General features: G+C 45.7%; 1 protein-coding gene across 7 annotated transcripts in view; it reads left to right on the top strand.

Moving 5' to 3' along the window:
* The first annotated feature begins 2,028 nt into the window (after positions 1–2,028).
* The window catches only part of THRB (thyroid hormone receptor beta), a 383,013-nt gene continuing 371,522 nt past the window's right edge, over positions 2,029–13,519 (top strand). For 2 of the 7 annotated variants that reach the window (XM_081235686.1, XM_081235687.1), the window contains exon 1: positions 3,350–3,548. The gene's annotated coding sequence lies outside the window, so the exon portion shown is untranslated. Of the gene's footprint in view, positions 2,269–2,869; positions 3,126–3,349; positions 3,549–13,519 lie in introns of those variants that run through there. The other 5 variants (XM_081235680.1, XM_081235681.1, XM_081235682.1 and 2 more) reach the window with 5 other exon arrangements.

The raw sequence follows: 13,519 nt of genomic DNA, 5'->3' as shown, positions 1-13,519 counted from the left end.
TGTTGGATCTTCTTACCCCAGCAGTTGGATCTTCTTACCCCAGAAGTTGATGAATACAAGAATATATGAATGAATCGCTTCCTTGAACCAAGTCACCAGCTTGAAATTTGTAGACCCTGGTAATGAGGATGGCTATGGTGAAAGGTGAGCATAGGTCATGAAATCAGCTTTAGAACACGAGACCACGTGCTCTAAAATTTGAATATTATTTTCTACCTTCAATCAGGTCCCCATAAAAATTCTCCTCCAATGTACCCCTTTGTGTAAAATTAGAAAAATAAATGCCATGTTCTGTGAGTAGGTCTTCCTCACCATGATGCAGCCTGAAAGACTGCCCTCAGTGGGCCGATTCAAATGGAATCATGCTGTTTCAATAACATTGCCTTAAAATTGTTCTCCCTTATTGTTATATAACATTGCTTCATGAATTGCTTGAATAATGCCACGTTTATTTCGCTTTCATTTACTCTTTATTTCAGAAGTTTCCAGGCCAAATGAGATCAGAAAAACAAAGCCATTTGAACAAAGGGAAGCAACAGGTTTTGTTATATTTCATTCTCTGTGTGATGTTTCCTGCTTAAGAAGGAATTTAGCTCCAAGTTATACTCAAGAAGAGAATGCAAACTATTATATATAGGATGGATAAACAAGGTCCTACTGTACAGCACAGGGAACTATATTCAATGTCCTGGGATAAACCATAATGGAAAAGAATATAAAAAAGAGTGTGGATATGCGTAAAACTGAGTCACTTTGCTGTACGGCAGAAATTAAACACAACATTGTAAATCAACTATAATAAAATTTTAAAAAAAAAGCTCCAGCGGATTAGGGCCTATCATTCACCTTTGTGAAGGAGGAGTGGCATCACGCCGCACTCCCCCCCTGTCCCCCCCACCTCCCCTCCTTGCAAAGTTGTTCCAGCGGCTCCATGGCCCCTGCGAAGACCGGCTGTCAACTGTGGGGGCCTGTCAGGGCAGGCTTCTCCGCCAGTGGCCAGCTTTTCACCCACAGTTAGCCACCAGGGGGCCGCCTGTTTGGATCAAATGGTGCAGACTCCACAGCTTTCCTCCAAACCAACCAAAACATCCCGGGCAGCTTTGGAGCAAAGCCCAGGAACTTAGCTGCAAAAGGAGAACAACTTCTCTCCAGCTACAAAACCTGCAAGTCCTAGGCTGCAGCCTTGTTAAAAGAGTGAAGAATAAAGCACGGATTTCTTGCCAAGGACCCAGGGGAAATAGAGTCCGTGGAGTCTGAAGGGAGAGGTCCCTCCCTCTCGCCAGAGAGCCTTGGGGTCTGCGACTCCCTCTCTCTCGATCCGCGCGCTGAAACTCTGCACCCAGCAGCAGAAGCAGTTTCTGAATTCTTGACCGTTGTGGTAGTTCACGCTGTCAGTAGGCTTCTCATCCGTTTCCCTGGGACGCTCACAGGAATTGGGAATAAAACACACGTCACCGGCTGGAAATTAGAAAACTCTCCAATAAATCATTGTTCAGACAGTTGAGGCTAAAAAAGCCTCTGTCAAAACGGTTCGTTATACTAATTCTTGTGTATATTGAATAATGAAGTCGGAATTATTTTGATATTATCTATAAGAAAATCATTGTACTCTGCCGTCAAAATAGGTTTATTGTAACCCTAGCCTCCGACCGATGACGTTTTAATCTTCTTGGGTGCTCAGGATTTTCACAAGCATGCTTCCAGCCCAGGATACAGCAGCCTGCTTGCTTTTCTCCTAGCCTGCACCCTTGGCGTTCAGGACTGGGGGTGTGGGGGGGTGGATTTTAGAAGCTCATATTTGACCGGGGCAGGACTTTCCAAGAGTATAAATTATTTTTGTCTTCCGGGTTTTATTTGTCCATGTCCAGGGCAAAGACAAATGAACAGGTCGGCCCTTCTGGAACCTGCGGAGGGTCCCCACCCTGCGCCCGTCTCCCAGGATGTGCCGGGTGGTGTGGAGGGGGTGTTTCCTTCAGGCGCAAGCCGGGTATTTTTTGCAAACTTTATTCCCGGGGGTGGCGATGATGGGGAATGCCAGACGCCCAGCGGGAGCGAGGCCCCGGGAGGAGCCAGATCGCCGTGTCGGCCCGACACGCGCCACAAGTGGTTCGCAGAAGGAGGGAGGAGCGCGGCGGCCCGGGCCAAGAGGAGCCCGTGCTTCTGGAAGTCACCCTTCCTCGGCCCCGTGTCCCTCGTCCCCCCGTCCCTTCCTCTTTGCCGACGAGAGGAATGACGCCCAAGCCCGAACCGCCGTGCGCACGCAACCTGGTGGGTGGACGCGCGCCACCAACACCGCCGCTACATCGCCACCCGGGGAGGACTCCCAGGGTGGAGGGCACGGCCGGGACGGGGACGAGGGGGAGCCCGCACCTGGGGCGGCAGGTGCGGAGGCGGCGAGCTGGGCGGCGCGTGAGGGGCGCGCTGGGCAGGGGGCGCGGGCCGAGGAGCGGCGGACGCGTCCGAGCTCCGGACCGGGGCCGGGCGGGGGTGTCGCGGGCCGGCGGGCGGCCGGGCCGGCGGGGGACGACGGCGGCGGGGCGCGCTGCCGGGAGGCCATTTCCTCGCGGCGCCCCTGGGGGAGCCCGAATGGCCTGCTCCCGGCCGCCACCGCCGCCGCGCGAGTCGGACCGCCGGGCGGGCCGGATGCGAAACCAGGTCACCGGTTGGCAGACGCGGCGCGGAGGGGCGCCGGGGCCGGAGGAGGGCAGCGGCCGGGAGCCGGCCGGGCGCGCGGGCCCGAGAGGCGGGGACTCGGCGGCCGGGCCGCGCTCGCTTCCTGCGCCTGTAAAAGTGGAGCGGCCCGGGCGGGCGGCGCGGCCCCGGCTGCGGCCGCCCCTCTGCGCCCGGGGAGTTGACATTCTGCAGGACTCGCGCGACGTCCCGTCGCCGGCGCTCCCCGGGACCCCGCCGCCGGGAGGAGGGGGCGGAGGAGGGTGGAGACTGCGGGGCTTGGCCAAGGAAGGCGCACATCCTCAGGCGGGCGGCCGTGACGCGGCGGGGATTAACTTTGCATGAATAATGTGAGTGCGCTGGGGAAGGAGACCTTCTGCTCCCGGGCTCGGGCAGCGCCCGCAGGCGGCCTTCCCCGGGCAGGGGCGCCCGACCCGGCCGGCTGGAGGACACCGGTAATTTGGCCGGAGGACGGCGCGGAGGCGGGGGTGCGGGGGAGGGGGCGACGGTCCCCGCCGTCCGGGGGGTGGGCAGGAGGGCGACGGGGGTGTCGCGGGAACCCCACGGGGTGCTAGCGGCGACGCCGGGCGCGCACGCGCGCGCGGGCGGGCGTGGGTGGGGTGTCAGCCGCCCTGGTACCCGCCTCCGGGGGTTCGCGCCCCGCCTGGGGGGAGGAGGTGCCCTCTCCGCCCGGGCACCGCTCCGGGAGCCGCGGCGTGGGCAGCGGCGGAGCGGGGCGGCTGGGGCGGCGGTGTTCCTCAAACCCCGAGCCCGGCTGTTGACAGCCTCCTTGTGACATGGAGTTTGGCATCCTCAGCGCCGAACCGAGTGGAAGTTTCCATGATGAGGAAGTTCTGTGACACGAGGGTTCGGAAAAGGTTGGCAGACACCGGGGCTGGTGGTGGGGCGGGGGTGTGTGTGTGGAGGCGGTTTAAAGGGACTGGGGGTCCCCCATCGCCCCTGTTCTCCTGCCCCGGAACTCCGGGCTTTGAGAGGGGACCGATCCTGCGGGTGGCGTGCGCTGGTGCCCGTGCCTGGCGACTTGGCTTCTCCCCACCTCCCCGGGGAATGGGGGGCGACGTCGCTCGCCTCCCGGTTCGCGCTTCTTGCTTCGCTTCTCTTGACGCAGCATCTTCTCCTGGGCCCCCTCGAGTCGGTTCCGGTCCCCGAGTTGTGCCAGCTGCTCGGTCGCCACCCCACCCCGGGCACCCCTCGGAGAAGGACTCATTGGGGGAGTTTTTACTCCAGGTGGATTTGGTCCTTCTCGGCTGCAGTTGTCATTTGTATTTGCCGGCGACCATTGTAGACTCAGTATTAGTGCTAATTCTTAAGCCTTCTGATTTGTTTTAATGGGGGCGGGGTGAGTGTTTTGTTTACGGAAGGCTCAGTGTATAATTTTTCCCCAAATGGGAAATTTTACAGGAAGGGTCTAGAAGCATAACAGTTCGTGAAGTGAGTGAAAGAAAGAGACAAGAGCTTACCTGGGCAGAAAAGTGCAGACTCTACATCGGCGCCGCTCCGCACACGTTGAGAATTTGTGAAGATTCAAACACTAAGCCTCATCAGTAAATAAATGAAACAGAGTCTTCCCCTTAGCATGTTATTGTTCTTAGGTGCCAGTGAAAGTCATTTTTAAAGACCCGTTTTGAAGTTCAAAACATTAAGCATTCCTTGGACAGCGTATTAATACCAGAGCACAGCAGTTTCTGATAGTGATACATGTATTGGGTGATGCAGACCTGCTGGACAATAGCTTTGCATTATTCGGCCTTCTTTTAGTTTCGTATGCGTATTTACATTTCAATAATATATAGCATGCTCTGCATTGCAAGGTAATACAAACTGCGTTTTAGTCAAAATATTCCATGATTCATTCTGAATATTCACGGTGAGGTTATGAAACAAATCAGGGACTAGGAAACATGAAAGAAAAAGGTGTTTTGATGAAAGTTATTTTGAGCAGTGGACGTTTTCAGGAGTTTTCATGCCAGTTGGCTAAGCGTTTTAATTGACTCCAACAGAAATTCAATACTAAGTGATTTGTTTGGGCTGGGATATGGGATATGGGAAGGTATTGGTGAACAATCACTTATTATTTGTGCACGTTGAAAAGATACTATCAGAATCTTATTTTTAATGAATTTCAAAGTTTTATTATGTATTGGAAGTGGTATCATCTGCTAGTAAATATGATTTGATTCTCTTTTCCAACAAGTGAAATAAATGATACTGAATTTAGCCCTAGACTTTTTTTTTAAATGAAGCAATTCCTGTTGGCATTACAATGCAAAGGCATAATTTTATTGACATTGGAACATTATAAAGTAACTGACCGTTAAAAGAGGAATAAACATTCCATTTTCCCCCTTTTAGATTCTTTGTAGTAAATCCTACCACAGAGATGAATTAAGGCAACTTCCTTTTCATTTAGCATCTTTGGGGAAAGGAGATTTCTTAAAATTTCCTTAAGAGCAGAGAAAGTTGTGGATCCTTTTCCTTTCCTGGGCTTTTTGCAGTTGTTTGAAGCACAGGGTGTGTGGAGCCACAAATGGGATTGCACCTTTCTTTTTTTAGTAAGCTCATCTTTTTGATGGAAATCAGAGTAAAGGTGATTGGTTTCTTCAGCTCCTTTTTGTCATTTTATTGTAAGATTATGTGTTACTTCTTTAAAAAGCCCTCCCCTGACCATTGGAGCAGAGGCAGCCTCCCATTCCTTCTCAAAGCCATGACATTGTTTTTTGCTTCCTTTTTTTTTTTTTTTTTTCCTTCCTTGGTCTTATTTTCCATCTGAATTGTTCATTTCAGTTGCTACTTGTTGAGTACCTGTCTAGACTATAGAGTCCTTGAGAAAAAGAATCTTGACTGTCTCGTTCACTCGTGATTCTCTGGCATCTTGAACAGTGCTTGGCACATAGTAGGTGCTGGATAAATCTTTGTTGAATAAATTAATGGTTGTGCCCAAACACTGTGTTCCAAAAAATACCTGACTAAGCATCTAAGTGGGTACCAATTGGATGCGCCAAGACCTGTGCCTGTGTATGTGTGTGTGTATGTGCCATGTATATATGGTTCGATTTTTATCTGTCTCTCTCTCTTTTTTTTTTTTTTTGGATACGAAAGCTAGCCCTGCTCTATGTAGTGACAACGCAGAGAGTTATTTCTGTGAGTTCTTCCTGGGGGCGTTTGCCTTGAGTACATGGAAATCCTCAGCAGCAGTTTGTCTTACATGGTACCTTGATTCCCTGAAGACACTGACCTTCAGCTCCCTGGGTTTCAGCAGAATCTTTATGAGTTCCAGAGGCATTGTCAGTGCGGAGAGTGAAATTCCAGGGAACAGACATCACTGGGTGATAGCTGCCTTCTCACTCAGCAGGTTCTGGCGGTGCCTTTGGCCTTGGCAGCCCTAAGGGGACCAAGGGCATGTCGTGGTATAGCTGGTCTACAGAAGTAGATGTTGGGGAAGGGGTGAACGGGACTGTCAGGAACCAGCACAAGATAGAAATATCCCTTGGTAGTAGATTAGGAAGCAACCTAGTGGTTACCCTATGGGTAAGTTATGTCAGGCAACCTCTCCCCTTTTCCGTTTTCTGCACTTCATGAACAGATTCTGAACCTGATGATTGTGGGAAATATTAAACTATCTGAGTTTCCAAGTGACCGAGGTATGACACACAAGGGGTCATCTTCAAATGAGCTATTCATGGAAACTCTTGTGACAACTGAAACTAAAAGGAAATTACAATTGATGGTTCTGGTCATTTGTTTTTGTTTGTAGAGTATTGACTTCCAGAAATGTGTCTCAGTAAATGTATAGTAAAAATCCCACAAAGTGATGAGACCGGTAAAAATGGCAAAGGAAGAGAGAGCAAAATATTGTAGAGGAGTACAGATAATCAAACTGAAATCGTAAGTGCTTATTGCTTTTCAGTATTTAATTTAACTCTGAGCTTCTCAGTAGCCAAGTAACAGAAGAAAATGGGGAGTGGGAGCACTGATGTGGCAGGTAGGCCTTGAAGCTGTAAGGATAAATCAGATAACATTTGTAGAGTGCTTACCATGGTACATGGCAACTAGTATATACTCCTATGAAATGTCAGATCATATAATGGCCAATACTTGAACTTCATTTCTACAGAAAATGAAGTAAAATTCTTTATATGGTCAAGTCTTTTACCAACCCTCAAGGGGAAAAAATGCAGAAGGCGTAATAATGGAAAGTCACCCAGTGGGACTTTATCTTTGGGGGTCTGAGGTCCCATGGCCCCCGCAGAGGAGATTCGGGACGCTGTCCCCTGTGCAGAAATAGAGCTCAGAAAACCTAGAGGAGTGAATGGTTAGCATGGTCTTTAGGCTGACTTCCTCAAATATCCAGTATCTCTGCCAAGCTTTTAAACTGGAACAGTCTGGGGGATGGGACAGCCAGGTACTTGAAAATGACCCTATGGCCATAAACCTCTCTCAACGGGTGGCCTCCATGCTTTGTGCTTTAGCCTGTACAGTTACCACCCTGCAGGGCAGTGTGTTTGTTTTTGTTTCATTTCTGTCTTCCCCTCTGAACTGTGGTGATGGGCTATGGGTTTACTCATCCTTGACTTATAGCACCTAGCAAAGGCTTTGACACATGGGCACAGGGAGAAGCTCGTTGGAAGAATGAATGAGACGGGGAGAAGGGGAGACGCTTCTCTCTCTTTTCTGATAGTGTATCAAGTGTCATCTTCTGTCTTAGTTTTGTCCATTGTGAATGTTTGCTGCCTGGATTACATTGTATGTCCATATCACAGCAGGGTAGTTTGCGAGAAGAGCTTGTTCTGGTGTCTGAACTGGTTGAGCAATAGATGGCAGGTGAATTCCTTGCTTTATTTAAAGTCATTTTCTTTACTTGATTTGATTCCTCATTCAGTCTACAAAACTTTGTGTACATTGTATGTGTCTGGGCCTGTTTTTGCAGCTCAGTGTGTAGCCTAGTGAGCTATGAGACAATATGCATATGTTAATGCAAAGGGATTCTGAAGTGGTCTCCACTGTGATGGAATGGGTATGCCTACTGGGGTCCCTCATATGGCCCCCTAGGTGAAATAAAGTTCTTTTAATCTGAGGATGTGATGGTTTTGTGGGTTTTGTCCCCCATGTGTATTAGCGTAAATTGCAGTGCGATTCACCCGGGACTTTCTTGGGATTCACGCGGTGTGGGGTTGAATACATTTAGGCTGGTGAGTCTTCTGATTAAGGGTGTTCACTCTCCACCTTAAGTTCCCAATGTGTTAGTCAATTACAGCATTTAAGCAAATGGGGGAGGGGAGGCTCTCCAGATCACTGAGTCACAGATAACATGATTCTATATCCTCCTCTCGGGAATCTGGCCAAGTGACAGTGAGAATCGTGATCTACATTTAATGCGAATGTTGCCTGTCCATACTGTCCTAATTTCCAGGGACTTTGGATCTTTATGTACTGGCAGCTCTTCCTGTACAGAACTATTTTTACTGAGTAAGAAACTGAGCTCTGCTGTGAACTTAAGTATCTTTTTCCAAATGGCAAGTCAGGAGAGCCTGGAATTTGGACCCAGGAACCTTTACTCTGTCCCAGGAAGCATATTGTAGCCTTTTCATCATGATAGACACTCTAACATATACATTTACTTATACATATACATATGTATACGTGAATACAACACATACAATAATATGTATATCATGATATGCAATATGTATATAACAGTATAGTAATACGTATAATAACATATGCATACATGTGTGTGCCTGTGCGTCTGCGTATGTGTGTGTGCGTGCTGAGAGTGGACTGTGGATGGGGCACATATAACAATTAGGAAAGGACTGATCTGAAGTAATTACTCATTCAACTCCCTCTTTCTAATAAAAGAGATTTTAAGGATCATGGCTTCTCTTCTGGGATTGAGAACGTAGGGGTTTATTCAAAAAGTCATGAGTGATAACCTGATGAAGGCAAAAGCTTGGACAAAGGAATGTTAATTGACAGCAGGTATGTCTTCTTCATCTGGGAAGTACACTTGTGTGATTCCTCTGGAGACCCAGGAGTGTTCATGATGAGGAGAGTGGAGAAGACAGTCCTGGTTTGGGCGGCAGACTGTATGATTGTGGCATCCAGGGCCCATTGAGTATTCTGACTCTTGTGACTTGTGTTGTTCCGTGGTCCTCAAGATGGTTCAGATATACTACCCCCTCTTTTGTTTCTCTTAAGGCTCTGTTTTCCCAGATTTCAGCCATGGTTGTACAGAACAGGTGCTCAAAAAATCATGATTGATATTAGCAGTCATGACATTCCTGGGTTTGGGTTAGCTTTTTCATGTTGCTCTTCCATATGTGGCAATGTCTCACCACTTGCATGTCCATACATGCAGAGTCTGCCTCTGTGACAAGTGTGTGTCATGTTCTCACAGACAGTGAAAAAGGCACTGCTCGTCTCTGGCGTCAGCTGTGGTTCCCATGGCAAGAAATGCCACAGTCATGCTGATGTCCCCAGCTACACATCCTGTCATCACTTTTAGGCCTTCTCCCTACTCCTAAATGTTTTGGCAGATCCTCATCAGATTTAACTTTTTATTTGTTACTCTATGGAAAATCCCGAGTTTAACAACTTAGCGCAAGCATTCCCAGAGTCTACTTTTATGCTTTTGTGCATGTGAATCTCCAAGAGGGAGAGCAGGTACCAAAACTTATTGGGTCAGCATATTCTGTGTGTGTGTGTGTGTGTGTGTGTGTGTGTGTAAAACCACAAACGGCTAAAGTTCAATGCAGAAGGTTGTGAGGAATAGTTCATAGTACTGCACTTAAAAAAATTAATACAATTTGTTTTAACTTCTACTACATTTTATAATAAGTGATCACTCAGAGGAGCTAGCCCCACAGCTGAAACTTTGTGCTCTTCTGTAGAAAATCTATCAGTTTGCATTCAACACTGATTAATGCCGCCATTGTTGAAGTATTTGTGATTATGTAAAAATCAGGCTAAATTGCTGTTACTTTAAAAATATTATAATCATAAAATATATCTTTCCTTGACTTCATATTAATTTACGTAAGACAGAGAATGGTTTATTTCTGCCATATATGTTTCTGTTTACTTTTTTGAATTTCACCTAAGCTTTATTGTAATTTCTACCCCAAGCATCTGGAAATCTAGAATAATGTATTTATATCGGAATTGTAGTTACAACAAGGGGAAACATAAGGTTGTGTATTCTTGTATTATTTGTCTTTTATATAAAAAAAAGAAACCAGGGGAACCTTATACAGGAAATCTTTTTAAAACAATTTAAGTTATGGCCTATGTGGATGATGAACATATCAGTTTTTCCTGCAGTGTAGTAGTTGTAAGGGAATTCTTGAAAAAATATAATGCTAGGCGTTTGGCTTATTAATTTAATCTCACACTATAGATTCTTAAATGTGAGGTATTGCTAAGGTGAAGGTATCCTCTGGAATGTACTCTGCATGCATTCATTTACTGTTAATTAAGAATGTGTGTTCAGACTTATCTTTATTGAAGTTGTCACGAAAACCAAGGCGTAAAATAAGGAAACTTGTTTCTTTTCTCCTGGAATCTGTCCATCCCTCCACCCATTCATCCATCCATTCCTGCATCCATCCATCCATTCATCCATCCCTCCACCCATCCATCCATCATATATGCATTGGGCATCTACTGGGTACCAGGCTCTATAGTAGGTTCCAAGACACCATGGTGAACATTTAAAAATCCTTGCTGTAGAGATACTCAGAGTCTCCTGGGTCAATCTACAGGAGTTAATTTAGTGTAGACCAGTGTTTTTCAGCCTCTGAACTATTGACATTTGGGGCCCAATAATTCTCTCCTTTGAGGAGCTGCACTCGTTCCTGTAGGATGTTTAGCAGTATCACTTACCTCTACCTACTAGATCCCAGTAGCTCCCCCGACACGCCAGTTGCAGCAAGGAAAAATGTCTCCAGATATTGCTAGATGTCTCATGGGCAGGAAAGTCACCCCCACTGACAACCACTGGTGTCGAGTTAAGAACCAGAGCTGCAGAGTGGGGATGTGTGGATTCATGTCTTGGCTTCCCCTGGCTTCATTACACCTGCTCGGTTTCCTCATCTATAACATGTGAAGATTAAATGAAATAGTGTAGCACTTTACCTGCAATTCAGTGTTCCTAAATATTAGCTATTTCTAGTGGTGGTAGAATTAAGGTTTCAACAGTTACAATCAACGACAATATTGGTAAGTTCTGTGATGGAGTAAATACAGTGTACAGTGGGGACCCGTAGTCCGGAGTGGGGAGAGTTCTAGGCAGTAAGAACACCATATACAAGTGCATGAAATGGGATAAAAGTATGAAGCATATGGGAAATTGCAAGGAGCTTAGTCTGACGTGCACAGGGCAATAAATGAAGCCGTAGGAGCAGGTAGAAGCCACATGATGAAGACTTTCCAGACCAAATAAGGAAGATGGACTTTCTATCTTGACAGCATGGAGAGACTAAGGAATGGTCAGCACATCAGATTTTTATTTTAGAAGGGCTCTTTGGCATAGGTCTTGAGTGGGACAGAGACTGGAAATGGTGAGCCCAGTTAGAAGTTCTAGAATAAAACACTGAGAGAGGATGGCTGCTAGAACAGAGGCAGTTATATGTTGCTGTGAAGTCTTTGGGAACAGATTTCCTTTTCTCCAAGATGTGGCAAATTTTTAACATTTAATTCCAATAAGGCATATTTTTAGCAAGCTGGCTCTACATTTGGGGGAATTTCAAGTTTAATTTGAAAGCAGATTACATGATAGGTTCTCTTTAAAGTGTTTTCAAATGAAGCTTAATTTAAAAACTATCTCACAGCCTATTTGTCGCTGTTATTACTCAAGGATTTCTCTGCTCTTAAGTGCTGATTCTTCTAACTGATAGGGAGTTTATTTCTTTAATGATCGAAATTAGAGATGGGTGGAGAGTATGAATCCATGAATGAATGAATAATAGTGACCTTATAGAAATACCACCTAATTTAGAATAAAAATATTTTGGACAAGTCTCTTCACTTATCTGAGCTTTCATTTCCTTAGTCATGAAATGGTAAGAGTAGATAAATTAGGTAATTTCAAAGTTATCCTTAGCCTGGGCATTATCAGGATTAACTTCTTCATATTGCAAATTTTAGTTTTTAAAAATACTGCAAAATATTTTACAAAAGTAGACTTGGAGTCAAAGATAGCCCTACCTGGGGTAATATAAAGTCAAACAATGATTTCTTTTCCTTTTACATGCCCTTAGCATGATAACTTCTTATCATTGTTTGGTCTTATTTCTTAGTAATCCCAAACAGATTTTTTACAAATATTTTCTATAATAGGCCATATAATAAATATTTTCAGCTTTTCAGGACTACTCAGCTCTGCCCTGTAATGCAAAACCAGCCGTAGATACCATGCAAGTAGTCATGGCTCTGTACCAATAAAACTTTATTTACAAAAACAGAAGGTGGGTTGTAATTTGCTAACACCTACTAGCTGAGCAGGAGTCCAATAGAAATATAATGTGAGCCACATAGGTAGTTTAAAATTTTCTAGTAGCAATGTTACAAATGAGTAAAAAGCAACCAGTGAGTTTGATCTCAACAGTATATTTTATTTCATCCAAAAATTATTAACATATAATCAACATGAAATACCAATGAGATATTTTGCTTTTTGTATTAAACCTTTAATATCTGGTATATATTTTACATTTGTAGCACATCTCAATCTTGACCTAGCCACATTTCAAATGCTCAATGGCCATTAGTGGCTAGTAGCTGCTAGAACTGGGTAGGACAACTTTAGCCTTAAAAATCTATGGTTCTATCAAATTCCATGCAAAAATAAATTGTATACATTATTTCAAGTGATCAAGACACTTAGTTTTTCTTGCCACGTATATTGGTTAGGAAAACACTATCTACATTTTGAAATAAAATTAAAAATGCATGGGGGCTAAAGAAAGTAGAAGTTTACCTTTCACCCACGTGAAGTTGAAAATTGCAGTTCCTGATTAGCTTGGGGACTCTGCTCTATGGCGATTCTGAGGAATCCTGATTCCTTTGGTCTTGGGCTCCTCCATCTCCAGTTCAAAGCTTCCAAGGCCATGTCTTCACTGCATCAGACGCCTGAGAAGGCAAGAGAGTGCAGAAACACACCAGCCTCCTAACTGCCTCCGCTTGGAAGTGACCCAGAATCATTTTGCTCTGATTCCACTGGTGAGAACAATCCCATTCCCACCTCCCGCTGAAGCAAGCAGGTTGGGAGATACAGCCCCTGTCTCACAGCTGCTTTCCTGCGATGCCCCTGTGCTGTAGAAGGGGAAGGGGAGCCAGAATATTTGGTGGCCAGTGAACTGTCTTTGCCACCCTGTGTCATTCTGTTTTTCAGTTCTTCTGAGGCTCTCCTCACAGCAATGTCTTGGTACTTTTGGAGGCACTGGCAAGTGATGGAAACATCCCGATAGCAATGACATAACCCAGTTCTGGTTTTTGGTGCAGTACCACCCTTCTAGCTGACCCAGTTCTGTTTCCTCACTTCCTACTCACTTTTACGGGGTGGGTCATTGTTAATCTGGCCACACCCGGCTTTCCCTTTTAGTCTTTGATCATCATTTTGATTTTCTTGATAGATCTATGTGGGTCATAACATGTACATAGTGTTGGGAGTTTACTGATCAATCCTGGTATAATTGGCACATTATTAATGTGCTGATTTTTTTTAAAGGAAACTAAAGTTTAAAGTAGAGCTATCAGGAAGCAGAGGGCAGAGCCGATTCTTGGTGTGTTGACAGAGGAATTGAAGCCATTTTCCTGGAATCATTTTGCA

This window comes from Mesoplodon bidens, assembly GCF_964165515.1.
Source record: "Mesoplodon bidens genome assembly, chromosome: 5".
NCBI classification, from domain to species: Eukaryota; Metazoa; Chordata; class Mammalia; order Artiodactyla; family Ziphiidae; genus Mesoplodon; species Mesoplodon bidens.
The sequence above is the reverse complement of the archived record's forward strand: the minus strand, read 5'-3'. Positions and strand labels throughout refer to the sequence as shown.